The sequence below is a fragment of the Bos indicus genome, chromosome 3, assembly GCF_029378745.1.
Source record: "Bos indicus isolate NIAB-ARS_2022 breed Sahiwal x Tharparkar chromosome 3, NIAB-ARS_B.indTharparkar_mat_pri_1.0, whole genome shotgun sequence".
NCBI lineage: Eukaryota > Metazoa > Chordata > Mammalia > Artiodactyla > Bovidae > Bos > Bos indicus.
The window spans coordinates 104,359,564-104,373,966 of NC_091762.1; the positions used below are offsets into that span (position 1 = coordinate 104,359,564).

General features: G+C 44.5%; 1 protein-coding gene across 3 annotated transcripts in view; it reads left to right on the forward strand.

Annotated features, from left to right (window-relative positions):
- The first annotated feature begins 5,074 nt into the window (after positions 1–5,074).
- HIVEP3 (HIVEP zinc finger 3) overlaps positions 5,075–14,403 on the forward strand; it is a 565,279-nt gene continuing 555,950 nt past the window's right edge. For all 3 annotated transcript variants that reach the window (XM_070786744.1, XM_070786743.1, XM_070786747.1), the window contains exon 1: positions 5,075–5,248. The gene's annotated coding sequence lies outside the window, so the exon portion shown is untranslated. The remainder of the gene's footprint in view (positions 5,249–14,403) is intronic.

Sequence of the window (14,403 nt, forward strand, 5' to 3'; positions counted from 1 at the left end):
AGCTATAGCAGGAAAGGAATCTTCTTTTTTTCAGAAGTCCTTGAAACTGTCTTCTCAAATCTCATTTCTTTGACTGAATTTCATGTCTTACTTTGAACTAACTTCTGTAGCTAAATGATGTATGATAGATTTAAGCCCCTGGAGTTTGGGGTCAGGTTGTGTGTGCTTAGCCCCTCAGTCATGTTCAACTCTTTGCGACCACATGGACTGTAGCCTGCCAGGCTCCTCTGTCCATGGGGATTTTCCAGGCAAGAATACTGGAGTGGGTTGCCATGCTCTCCTCCAGGGGATCTTCCCAACCCAGGGATTGAACTCAGGTCTCCCACATTGTAGGTGGATTCTTTACCGTCTGAGCCACTAGGGAAGCCTGGGGTCAGGTCAGGTGAGACCATATAGATTTGAATGGAGAAAAAGTGGTTTTCCAAAGAAATTTTGTGGTTCTGGTGGTGGGACAATGGAGGAATAGATATTGGAGAGGCTGACTGCAAGCATCCAGGAGCAATGACTTACCCAAGGTCAAGTAGATGGTCATGGCTAAGTTGAAACTAGAACCCAGCTCTTCTCAGTCAACATCAGCATATGGCTGGTTCTATAATTCCTCTTAAGGTGGCACGTGTTTCACAGTAGACATCAAGATGGAACTATGGATTTGCGTTTCATGTTGTTTATTCTTCAGCTATGATTACAAAAAAAAAATCTTGCTATTTAGTCACAATAATGAATACAATTGTCTAAGTTACTTAATTTTGCATCTCATTAAGCCACCATGAAGGCTTTCAGGAGAAACTGAGTAGATTTTAGAGATGAGAGCTGTGTCATTTAAATAAATACCCTTTAATCATATTGAGATTTTAGCCACCTTCTGGAACATTTTTTGGAGTTGGAATACAGTTTGGGGCCAACTGTACGAGGTGCTTTAGGCCTGAATTTCTGCTTTTCATGTCTCTGGGGAAAATGCTTGTTAATGTCCCTCAGTGAGATCCATTTCATTTATTCAGGAATTACAGTGGCAAAGAAGGAGAAAGGAAAGGTCTGAGCACCTGCCACGCCAGGATATGACAGAGAAGGGTATAGCCCTTAGGAATTTCAAGTTTAGTGGTAGAGGAAGGTAATTAAATGGGTAAGTAAAATACTGCAGCATTAAGTGTAGTAACAGCTGAAAGAACAGGGTGTTTGTGGACATAAAGGAAGCAGAATTTTGAGAGTAGGGAAGGCTTTCTGAAGGAGAACTCCTTAAAGAATGGTTGAAGTTAACTGGGGGAAAATAGAGAAGGCTCTTCTACAGATGGCACTCAAAAATGTTGAGGCCTGAAGACTTACAGCAAAATTTCATGAAACTCCAAGTAATTCGGAAGGGTCAGGCAGGGAGCAGAGAAAGAAGACATGGGAGGGGCAGGCAGGGACTGGGTCAAGAAACTTGGAGTCTATCCCATGGGGATAGGATGCCTCTAGACTGTTTTAGATGGGGAAAGGCATGGTTTGTATCTTAAAACTATTACTGTCTGCCTTGGGTTCTATGGCATAGAATCCAAGGCTGGTTAACTTCCCAAAATGGAATTCATTGGAGAGCTATGGGATTCATTCAGAAAACTGAAGGAAAAGCTACAGCACCCAAGCTCTGAAAGGACTTCCCAGGACAGAATTATCAGGAATTGACGGGCAGTGTCCTTGGTCAGGGAAAATCAGGTGCAAACACTTTCATTTTTTTTTCACTATTATTTTATTCAAATTTTAGAAGAAGGATGCTGTATTGCTTGAGGGCACATCCAGCCAGAACCAGGTAAAGCTGGCATCTTAATTAGCAGTCTCACCAAGGGAGGGGAAGGGTGAGTTCTTGAAGCAAAATCAGAGTATTACCATCATAAGAGGGCTTTCCTGGTGGCTCAGATGGTAAAGAATCTGCCTGTAATGCAGGAGGCCCAGGTTCAATCCCTGGGTCTGGAAGATACTCTGGAGAAGGGAATGGAAACCCACTCCAGTATTCTTGCCTGGAGAATTCCATGGACAGAGGTGCCTGGCAGGGTACAGTCCATGGAGTTGCAAAGAGCTGGACACGACTGAGTGACTAACCACTATCATAAGAAAGAGGAATGCTCACTATGTCAGCTAAAGCAGTGGGCAACTACCTTAACAGCCGTTTGGGAGCTGAATTTGAAGGAGACAAAAGACGAAGAAAATTAAATTATGAGGGAATGTGGGCCAGTGCTATGGTAGTAGCAACAGAGAAGAACAGTGGGATTTAAGGACATCTACTGGATAAAGTAGACCTATATGCAGGTCAGGAAGCAACAGTTAGAACCGGACATGGAACAACAGACTGGTTCCAAATAGGAAAAGGAGTATGTCAAGACTTTATATTGATTGTCACCCTGCTTATTTAACTTATATGCAGAGTACATCGTGAGAAACGCTGGGCTGGAAGAAGCACAAGCTGGAATCAAGATTGCCGGGAGAAATATCAATAACCTCGGATATGCAGATGACACCACCCTTATGGCAGAAAGTGAAGAGGAACTAAAAAGCCTCTTGATGAAAGTGAAATAGGAGAGTGAAAAAGTTGCGCTCAACATTCAGAAAACTAAGATCATGGCACCTGGTCCCATCACTTTATGGGAAACAGATGGGGAAACAGTGGAAACAGTGTCAGGCTTTATTTTGGGGGGCTCCAAAATTACTGCAGATGGTGATTGTAGCCATGAAATTAAAAGACACTTACTCCTTGGAAGGAAAGTTATGACCGAACTAGATAGCATATTCAAAAGCAGAGACATTACTTTGCCAACAAAGGTCCATCTAGTCAAGGCTATGGTTTTTCCAGTGGTCATGTATGGATGTGAGAGTTGGACTGCGAAGAAAGCTGAGCGCTGAAGAATTGATGCTTTTGAAGTGTGGTGTTGGAGAAGACTCTTGAGAGTCCCTTGGACTGCAAGGAGATCCAACCAGTCCATTCTGAAGGAGATCAGTCCTGAATATTCATTGGAAGGACTGATGCTAAAGCTGAAACTCCAGTACTTTGGCCACCTCATGCTAAGAGTTGACTCATTGGAAAAGACCCTGCTTCTGGGAGGGATTGGGGGCAGGAGGAGAAGGGGACGACAGAGGATGAGATGTCTGGATGGCATCACTGATTCGATGGACATGAGTTTGGGTGAACTCCGGGAGTTGGTGATGGACAGGGAAGCCTGGTGTGCTGCGATTCATGGGGTCTCAGAGAGTTGGACACGACTGAGTGACTGAACTGAACTGAACTGGATAAAGACTAGTGCTTGACTCTAGAAGAATGAGGAAAGAATCCAGGATGATTTCCAGGTCCCAGCACGCAGTGATAGATACCACTATTAGAAAGACAGTAGTGTGGGGGATTGGGGGTTGGGGGTTGTCCTAAATTACTTAGGACACATCAAGTTTGAGAAACCTGTGGGACATCGGATGGATGTACAAATTTGAAGCACAGCACCTGGACTCATGGATGTGGATGGTAGAACCTAGGAAGGATTTTGTGATGAGCCATGGAAAACACCAATATTTAAAATAGGTTTGCCAAGGAAACGAAGGTCAAAAGATAGAATGGAGAGAAGGGGGAGAACTGGGAATGTTCATAGAAAGCTGCAGGATTTAGGAAGAGAGCAGCTTTGAGCTCTAGTGCAGGCAGAAGCCACATTCTATGGAAATAACATAAATGGGAGATAAGGAAGTAGGAGTAAAAACATGCAGACCACCCTTGCAAGAATCTTGGATGAGAATGGCTGGGAAAGTGCATGGTAGCTGGAAGTCGTACAGCCTCAAGGTAGTTAGGTGTGGATTTTTAAAAAATTGTTCAGTTTTTTAAAAAATTGAGATAATTCACATACCATAGCATTCACTCTTTCAAAATGTATTATTCAGTGGTTTTTTTAATATATCCACAAAATTGTGCCATCATCACTCTTAACTCCAGACCATTTTCATTACTCCAGAAGAAACTCCATGCCCATTTGCAATCACTCTCCATTTTCCCTTCCCCCAGCCTTTGGCAACCACCAACCTATTTCCTGTCTCTATAGATTTGCCTATTCTGGATACTTCATACAAGTGGACTTATATACTATCTGATTTTTTGTGCCCGGCTTCTTTCACTTAGTTTTCATTTTCGTCCAAATTATAGCAGGGATCAGTACTTCAGTTCTTTTCATAGCCCAGAGAAATTCCACTGTATGGATAAATCATAATTTGTTTATCTAGTCATCAAACAATGGACGTTCGAATGTTTGACTTTTGGGTTATTATGAATATGCTTTTGGGTCATTATGAATATGCTTTTGGGTCATTATGACATTTGTGTACAAGTTGTTGGGTAGATATAAGTTTTCAATTCCCTTGAGTAGTGGAATGGCTGGGTCAAAACTGATTCTTATTGGGAGAGACCTGGTCTTGTTTACAGGTTGAGGGTGGCGCAGAGGGAGCAGTGACAGATATAGGGAGGGGCTGGGGAGAAGGAAGCTGGCGCTGGAGAAGGGTTACTTTCTTCAGCATCTCTCACTTTCTCTGTTGGCACAACCTTAATGCTCTAACCTCGCTTCACAACTGCTGGACCCTCCGCACACACATCATACTTGTTGACCAGGGATAGAATCCAGAGAGTGAATAAAGCACCCCCAGACCTGGCGCAGATGCATCCGAGCCAGTGGTACGTTTTTTTGCAGCAGTTTCTAGTTTGGGGGTCTCCTTTGGTTAGAGCCTGGCCCATTCTGTTTTTTTTTCCCGTAGATTCCTTCACAGGTGAATAAAGACAATTCATCGTGGAGTCTGGGTCTGACTTCTGATTCTTCAGGTTACCCACGGCTCCCAGTCGTGCCGGATAAAGTAAGATGCCCAGCACAAGAGATGGAGGACCAACTACGCCAGCACTCAGCGCTATGCGCTGCCCATCGTAGCCACTGCGCACGCGTCGCTTCGCAGCCAAGGATGGAGCGGGGGAGTGGGCGGGGCGGTTACCTCCCGGACCAATCGGAAGCGAAGGCCCCCGCCCCCCGGGCCGGTGGACCGAGCTTGACCCCGGCGGTGGGCGGAGAAGGCGGGGCCAGCTGCGCGGCCGCGGAGGGGGCGGGGCCCGGGGCCTGGAGGCGGGGCCTGGGGCTGTCAGTCCCGCGCCCGCCGCTGCCGCCGAGGTTACTTATATGCCGTGGCTGGGTGGCTGCCGGCGCTGCCGACCGCCGTCCGCCGCCTCGGCATCCCGAACCGCCTTCCGCCGTGCCGGGCCGGCGCGCAGGTAAGGCCGGCCGCACTGCCGAGCCATCGCGTCCCCAAGCTCGGCAGCGGTCCGCCGCGCGGGCGCCCCCTCCGGGCTGTGTCAGCTCCGCGGCTCCCTTTGCCTCCCGGGGGCGGTCCCGGGGGGCGGGACGACCGTTCTCCCCATCCCCCTCACACCTCCCGGCGCCGCGCCTGCAGAAGGGTCCCCGGGCCGCGCCTCCGCATCCCGGCGTGGGGCTGGTCCCGAGAACTCCCGTCTCAGGTCGATTACACAATCGCTGGGGCTGGGAGCGGGGGTCCCTTCCTGAGCCTCGGCCCCACACCTGTCCCTGCGCCGCGCTCGCAGGCAGAGGGCAGACACCCAGCACGACGGTGGGGGCCTGGAAAGTTTCACTTTGTGGTCCGGGTTTGTTGACATCTGAGCGATGCGGGGAGATGGAGGCTGAACGGCGAGGATGCGCCTCTCCAGCAGCTTTGGCTTTGCCCCGGGTGGCCCTGGTCCAGGTTTCCTTTCCAGAAGTCCTGCCGAGAGCCCTGCTCTGGGCTGGAGGCTGCTGCAGGGCACACGGGTCTCTCCGCCTTCACGTTAGCTGGCCCTTGGCTTGCAGCATTCTGGGGACAGCTGAGCCTCTAGCTCTTCCGCCTTTCCTAATTGAGCGTTGATAGAACATGTAGGTGAATTTACTTAGCATTTCCCTGACACTTGATATTTGTGAGGCGCTTTGCCACCCCTGATTAGTTAATTAACAAGGTGGGAAAGCAAAATAGATCCTGAAACTCATGGCTAATGCCTTTAGTCTAGCAACTCTTTTAAGAACCACTGAGAGCTTTAGGCTGTTTGCGGTGAGAGATGCTTTTGGCCGAGATGCTGCCGTGAGAGCTATTCAGTGTCTTCTGGTTGCCTGAGAAGGCTTTGGTGATCACGGCAAGGCTTTCTCTGCCTCTCCCTGCTTATACTGTTTATTAAGGGTCGCCAATCTATGGTGGATTATTTGGATCTCTTCACTTAAGCAAAGGAGCAATTAGAAGTGTTGCTGACAAAGCAGTTAAAAAAACAAAAATCATGAGATTCAAAAAAGTTGGATGGTTGTGTGCTTTACCAGGTTACCTCTTCTGTGCAGAAAACCTTGGCTCTTCCTGATCTCTCCCCATCTTACTGGTAGGACTGTATCCAACTGGGCTGGTGTTACTAGTTTCTCATTTAGTCCCTAGACCTCTTGCTGCCTGTGGTTTGTAGACCTGCCTAGGGACATCCTCTAAGAGTGGGCTTAATTAACACTTTTATCTGCCCATTAAGCAATAGAGCTTGAAATCTCTTGTAATCAGGCACTGTTGTAGTGTTGAATCTTTAATAATACCTAATTCATTTTAATAGTGTTTCTTTAATAATCTTTCTATTAGTATGCCAGTTCTGTGACACCAGTACTTTTAGTATAGAAGCAGCAATTTACTCGAAATATTATCATGGCAAAAACAATTCTCCAACAGATTTGCAGCCCATTTTACTTAGATAATTACTGCTAGAGGCTGTTAAGGTTTTTTATTCTTTGGCACGGTAGGTATTACAATGCGTTTGATCTATGAGGTCATTATGAGGTCATTTCTCTTTGTAGAAATGATTTCAGTCACTGTGTCACTTAAATTTTTGTGGACTAATAGCATGTGAGTTTTCCCCCATGCTGATTTCTTTTTGAACAAGGAACAAATTTAACAAGGTTTAATCTTGACTTTCCAGACTTAATTTTAAGAAGGATAATATTTACTGTATTTTGAGGGCTATATTAGAACTATGATGCTGATTTTATTAGCATGGGTAGTAGGCATTGTTTTGGGTGCTTTATAGGTATTAACTTATCTAATTCTCACAACAACCCTGTAAGGGAGGTACTATCATTACCCCAGTTTCAGACAATGAAATTGAGGCCCAATTGATTGACTCAGGTCACATAGTTAAGTAAATTTTGCAACCCCATGGACTGTAGCCCGCCAGGCTCCTCTGTCCATGGAATTCTCCAGGCAAGAATGCTAGAGTGGGTTGCCATTTCCTTCTCCAGAGGATCTTCCTGACCCAGGAATCGAACTCCTGTTCTCCTGCATTGCAGGGGGAGTCTTTACTGTCTGAGTCACCAGGGAAGCCCCAAGTAAATGACAGCTACATCCTAATGACAGCAGCCTGAGTTCAGAGTCCAGGTACTTAACCCTGTGCTATCCTGCCTCTGTAAGTTATTTTTTTCCCAAGTAATATTTCTACTTGCTTCCTGAACGTGCTCTGCACTGTGTGGAGAAGAGCACTTACAGTGTAATAATGAACACTGGGAAAGGAGTTCTTATTCTGGTTTTAACTATGTTGCCAACTAATCTGTGATTTTAAAGTGGGTACCTGAGTTCCCTGCCTCCCATTTCCTCATTGGTGGGATAATTGCAATTGAAGCAGATGAACTAACCAGGCTTAACCTCTTGGGGAGCTAGAGAGATGAGTCAATGCATGTAAGAATTAAATCTTTTCCTCCCTAAGGCACAGTATAAGATCAAGTATCAAATGAGTAGGGTGTGTATGTGTGTGTGTATGTATTATGGAGAAGGAGTGGAGGGCACATGTCGTATGCTTGGAAGTTGTCACCATGGGAGTGCAGTTGTTGAGACACTTCATCTTAAAATATTTCAGGACTGTTTTAATTCTGTTACCGCAAAACCATTCCTTTGTAATTGAAAAAAAAAAAAAAGACAAGCAGAAAAGAAGTTATCTTATGGAAGTGGGGTACCATGTGCTGGACTACTTCAGGAACATTCACGGATGATCATTTAGTATCACATTGCAGGAGGCTTGGGGTCAGATGGCAGGACCTGAATGGCAGATCTAGGAGTTCCCAGCGTCATGGCAAGTCAGGATTAAAAGGAAACTTTACGGTCCTTGCATCTAACACCCTCTTCGCTTCCTCACTTCACCACCTATCCAGTGGATGAATCCCCCATGGGTGCACACCTGTTTCACTCAATGCTCATCCTGCTCCTGCTTGGACACCTCCTGGGCCATCTATTTGGTGTGCTTTGAAAATGTGCTCCAAAGAAGAAGGGATTGTATCCAGTGATAGGGAGCAAGAAACGGCAGAAGGATTCTGGTCTCTTCTGGCTTGTGCCCTTGAAAGATCATCGTCCATGTGAAACCTGGGTTAGAAGGGAAACTCTCAACCAGGGAGATCAGTTAGGAGGCCTTGGCCAGAATCTAGGACTGAGGGGATCCAGGCTGAGACAGGCAGTGAAGTGGGATTTCAGGAGGAATGGAGCCCAAAAGACAGCATCCCCTGTGCCCAGCACCTGGCTGTCCATAGCATCAGAGAGGAGGAACATGTTAACATCTCCATGGAGTCAGGGGGCCATTGGGAGTGGAGCTGGGAGAGACAGCTTTGTACGTAAATCCTCCGAAGCTGAATAATGGACTGACTAGTGTAAGGCCTGTGCAGAACAGAGAGCAGAGAGCAGATTTTATTTCTTCTGAAGGGGAGTGTACCACAGGAAACTCCCTCTGTGTAATGAAGTAATAGAATAGTATTTCCCCTTGGGTGTTGTCACCTCGCATGCTGCTTGCTTAGCCTTTTGTTTTGCTTCTTGGCCATGATGGCAATCTATTGATATTTGAAGCTCTACCGGGAGGATGTGTTCTGGGTGCTTTCTTCTGATTTCTTGGGGGAATCTTCTCTTGGGGCTTCTGTTCTCCAGTGACACCTGTCGACTATGTGCTGGAAGGCCAGCACACCTCACTTCATTAGGAGTCTCCCCTCCCAACACAGATGGTGTGGCACTTTAGAGAGGACTTGCTATGAAATGATGTCTGCATTGGCTTGAAAACAGAATAATCTGGAGGAAACAAATAAGATTTACACAGGAAGCCACAAGACAGAAGAAATAGTTACAAGTGTTATGAGTTCATTTTTCTCTTGTTCCTTTATGTGTTTCTGACTTGGGATGTGATATTTCTTCAGTATTCTTATTTAGAAATATATACATTGAAATATGTTATCTAATAGTGTATGTGGAAATAAACTGTATATCTCAATTTTTTTTTTTTTTGCCAGGACCCTATTGATCTTGGTTTTTCACTCTTTTAGACCAGTGGTTTTCAACAAGGAGTGATTTTGCCCCCTAAGGAACTCTTGGCAATGTCTCGAGACATTTTTGGTTGTGGCAGCTGGGGACAGCATATATGCTATGGGCATCCAGTGGGCAGAGACCAGGGAAGCTGCTGAACACCCCACAATGCACAGGTTGGCCCCCTAAACAGGAAATGCTGAGATGTTCATAGGGTTGGGTTGAAAAACTGCACTTTAGATGATGAAAACAACTTCTTATTAGGAGCAAATTGAAGTTAGAAGGAAGAGGAAGAAGAAAATATAAAGTGTTCCTTGGCTCCTTGAAAGTGATAACAGCACCCTTCTGACTCTCAGGAGGGAGAACTAGCTTAACAGACGCTCGTCTGCCACCCAGGAGCTATTTCAATAACTGGATTGCTCAACACGGTAGTTTGGAACAGGAAGTAGAGGCCCTTGGAGTGGGTTGAGGTTGTCAGGGTAATTTGTGGAGGCACAAGGGTTTATAGGTCAAGAAGGGAAGCTGGGTCTTGCCAGAATAATTCTGAAAAGTTCTAGGGAATTTTTCAAAGGTGGTTTGTTGAGGACACTGAGTGTAATGCCTCGAAGATACTATCTCTGTTCTGGGAGTGCAGGAACCCTGGAGGCTGTCGATCTGAGCACTTTCCAGATTCTTCTGTGTCCAGACACAGAATGGAGAGGGTTGAGCACCTGATATTGTTTTCAGGTTGTAGCTGTGTTTTCCTGAAATCTTTGTTTCAAAACTTTTATATTATGGAAAATTTGAAACATACCCCAAAATGGAAAAAAAGAGTATAATGAGCTTCTATTTGCCCAATGCCCAGCTTCAACGATTGCCAGTTCCTGTCTATCTTGATCTATACTCCACTCATGTTAGACTACTCTGCACCCCCACCTTTTAAATCTAGAAAATAGCTTAAATAATTACTGATGGCCTGCCTATCTGGGGAGACTTGACAGTGAAGGAGATAAGTGATTTTCCGGTGCTTGGTACCCCCTGGAGGAAAGCTGATAATGGACGTGCGTGATTATAACAGCCGTGAGGGCCTGAGGAATAGGAATAGGCCCAGGCAGATCTGGGATGGGGGAGGTCAGGTTTCCTTGGTGGGGAAGCACAGCCAATCAGAGACAAAACTCTTTTTAAACCTCATGGAGGGCGAAACCTATTTAGAGTTCCCTGCCAGGAGAAAGGTGTTTCTGATTTCTGCAGTCCAGGGTGCTCTCAGTTCCTGCATTGAGCTTCATTTACATGTTTCATTTTAGGATGACCCCTTTCCTGTTTCATGACCCTTTAAGTGTGCGTTGTGTGGCCCTCCAGCTTGCACCTGGCTCCTTCCTGGAAAGTGCAGGGCAAGGTGGGCGAGAGAGGCATTCCTCCTGATGGCTTTGGGTTCTCTGCCATAGCAGTCGCTCCCCTGCATTTGATGGTGAATGTCGGACAGTCCTGCTCCAGCCCCCTGGCAGCCCACAGCAGATGGAGTCAGCACTGCCCTTTACACCTGGCCAGCAGGGTTTTTTTTTTCCTCCTGGTTATGTCTCCTTGAGCTACAGGATTAAATTTTTTAGGCCATTGGAGAATTGGCATGCATCTTCTTGACTCAGTGTTGTGTTGTAATATGCATACAAAACCTGGCTTCAAAAGTTGAGAGAGTTCTTGAATAATCAGATAATTGATGTCTATGAATTTTAATTACTGCTGGTTTCTACAAATGTATTCATTCTGGACTAGGTTCACCAGTATTTCCATTAGTGTGAAGACCTGGGCCCTTGCATGACTGTATTTCTTATCCGCATTTTATTTATTAAATGCATCTTTCCCCTCTACTTATCCCACAGAAGATTTAGGTGGTATGAGCTTGTGAACATCCTGTATCACAATTGTAGATTTTCAGCTATCATGCCTTTCTATGGGAAGACTGCCTGCTACTCTATTAATAAAAGTTACCTATTCTGTGCCTCTATTATGTACCAAGCACTTTGCTTATATTCATTCCTTAGAATGCTTCTAGGCAGGAATTAGTATTCTCAGGTTGCAAATGAGGAAACTAAATTTTAGAGAAGTTAAGGAAAGCTAGGAGGTAGCACTGGGTTTTAACCCGATTTATTTGATTCCAAGGCTGTAATTCTTTCCACTAAGCCATGTCTCTCCCGGGTAAAAGTTGGTGGGCATTTGCATCAGGACTGGCAGAGAAGATAGGGCAAGTGCTGTAAAAGGGGACTGAAAGTTCTGGTTACTCCAGCTAATGAAATCTTCACACTGAACCCCTTGGGAAACATTGCTCTTGAGTGTGATAAATTACCTGTGTCCTATTTTTGAGCTGACTGTGTAAAACAGAATTGCTCACAAGTAGCCCTGAGCCAAATTTGATCAGCAGATGTGTTTGATTTGGTCTGCACGGTGTTTTGTTTTTCAAAAATTGGATTAGTTGTCATCATTTTTAAAGTGGGAGATTTCACACTACAATTTCCAAATTTCTTGGCTTCTCTTGAACCATCAGAAGATCTGGCAACTCCAGACCCACATTCCTCCTTGGCAGGAGTTAGTTCTAGTAGCTGCACTTCTTTGGATGTAGCAGAGACTCCTGAGTTTGCCATCTTTACCACCTTGCCCTCTTCACTCACTTATATTACTCACAGGACTCTGAAGACACTTGTTAGAGGCACCCTTGTATCAATAGAATTCATGTACATTCTCTCTGCCATTGTCAGGGATGTGTTCGTGGAGGCTTGTTCTGCATCTGAGTTAAAGATTGCCAGCATTTTCCCCATTTTTAAAGAGTTTGGGGAAGGTGACTCTACTTGGCATGTGAATAGACATGTTTACCCCCCACCCCCCATCTGTCCCTCAACAGTGGTTAATTGGATTCTGGGTGGGTTCTTGGACTAAGGCAGACCAGTCAGATATTTGGGATTTAGACACTGAGCCAAGGAACCTCAGGTGGGAAAGACTTGTAGACTCAGCTACAAGAATGTTGGAGGTGCCTGATGAGCAGAGAAGCTGGACGGCAAGTAGTGAGAGACGGTGTGACAGCAAAGATGGAGGAGCTGTGCAATTTCTGCTTTCACTGTACTTCTTGCAATTGGGTTCCTTTGTAGCCATAGCATTAATTCAGTGGCATTTATTGGGTGCTTACTATGGCTCCAGGTACCGTTTACATGCTTGTGATACATCAGTGAGCAAAACAGACAGAGGCCCTGTTCTCATAGAGTTCATATTTTGGTTGTAGAAAACAACTCCAAACAAAAAAGCAAGTATAAGAAAAATAAGGTGGTGATAAGTGCCAAGAAGAGAAATAAACTGGGTAAGGAGATGTGGAGTGGATGTGTGGGGTAGTGATGTGTGAGAGCAGTTGTTCAGGGAAGAACTCCTGACAAAGTTATATTTGAGCAGAGATGTGAAAGAAGTGAGGAGTGAACCATGAGGGAACTAAGGTTGTAACAATTTAGCAAGTGCAAAGGTCCTGAGGTGGGTATATGCTTGACCTGTTTGGAGAGCAGCAAGGAGGATATTGTGGCTGGAATGCAACAATAATGGGAGAGGAGAGAAGGGAGAGAGGGGATTAGGGCCTCACAACTGTGTTAAATACTTTGAATTTTATTCTAGTGAGATAGGAAGCCATTGGAAGATTTTGAGGATAGGTGGCATGGTTTGGCTTATGTCTTAAAAAGATGTAAATGTTGCTATTTATAGTGGCCAAGACATGGAAGCAATCTAAATGTCTTGCAGATGAATGGATAAAGAAGATTTGGTATATAGATATACAATGGAATATTAGTCATAAAAAAGAATGAAATAATGCCATTTGCAGGAACATGGATGGACCTAGAGATTATCATACTAAATGAATGAAGTCAGACAGAGAAAGATGAATACCATATGACATCTCTTATATAATATATGGAGTTTAAAAATAATACGCATGAATTTATTTATAAAGCATAAACAGACTCATAAACATAGAAAATAAACTTAGGATTACCAAAGGGAAACAGAGTGAGGGGAGGGATGAATTAGGAGCTTAGGATTAGCAGATGCAAGCTGCTGCATAGAAAACAGGTAAGCAAGGGCTGCATACACAGGCAACTCAATTCAATATTTTGTAATAACCTAAATGAAAAAAGAATCTGAAATAGGGCATATATGTATTCTCAGTATAACCGAATCACTTTGATGGATACCTAAAACTAACGCAACATTGTGAATCAACTCTACTTCAATTAAAAAATTGAGAAATGTAAATACCTTACAGAGAATCAACCGCAAAGCACCTAAGGTATCTGTAGGACAGCTAGTTAGGAGGCTATGCAATAAACCAGATAAAATACAATGGTGACTCGGACTAGGGTAGAGATGGAGGAGGTCAAATTGGACAAGTTATGAATATATCTCAAAGACTGAGTTGACAGGACTTAATGATGTATTTTTTGTACTGCATATGAGATACAGGAATCAAGATGATTCTGACCTTTGAGGATAAACATTATTTCAGTAGTTAGCAATTTTCCCCTCTCTCCCTTGAAAACGTTCAAAAACAACAAGAAAGGTGAAAAAGTAATAATAAAAATCTTGCAAACTCCATTTCCAGCTCAACTAGGAGAGAAATTTAATCTATAGACTTCAAAATGTGTGTAAAGACTGTCCCAAATAGATGAGATTGAGGGAAGCCAGGTGGGAAGAAGTGAATGAAGGCGGTACAGAGACAGAGAGAGAGAGAGCAACAACAAAGATCAGATCTTAATAAGTACCATAAACATCACATTCTATAAGGTGAAAAGTGTACCATGATGTGTAAAAGCTATATCCCTTGCTTGCAGTAATTTTTGTGGAAATTGGATGTATAGCTGGTAGAAGCAGTCTCCTGACATAGTTTGATTCAAAGAGGAAAAAGAAGAATGACTTAAAGAATCACATAGGAAAGTAGCCATATCTGTAGGAAGTATTCTGTCTCTATGGTAGCAAGGAGGAAGAGAGCCTTTGGGTTGTGAAAACAGGTAATTTGAAAGGGTATCCTGGTTGTCCTCCCCTCTCCTGCCAAGAGGCTGCTGCTGCTGCTAAGTTGCTTCAGTC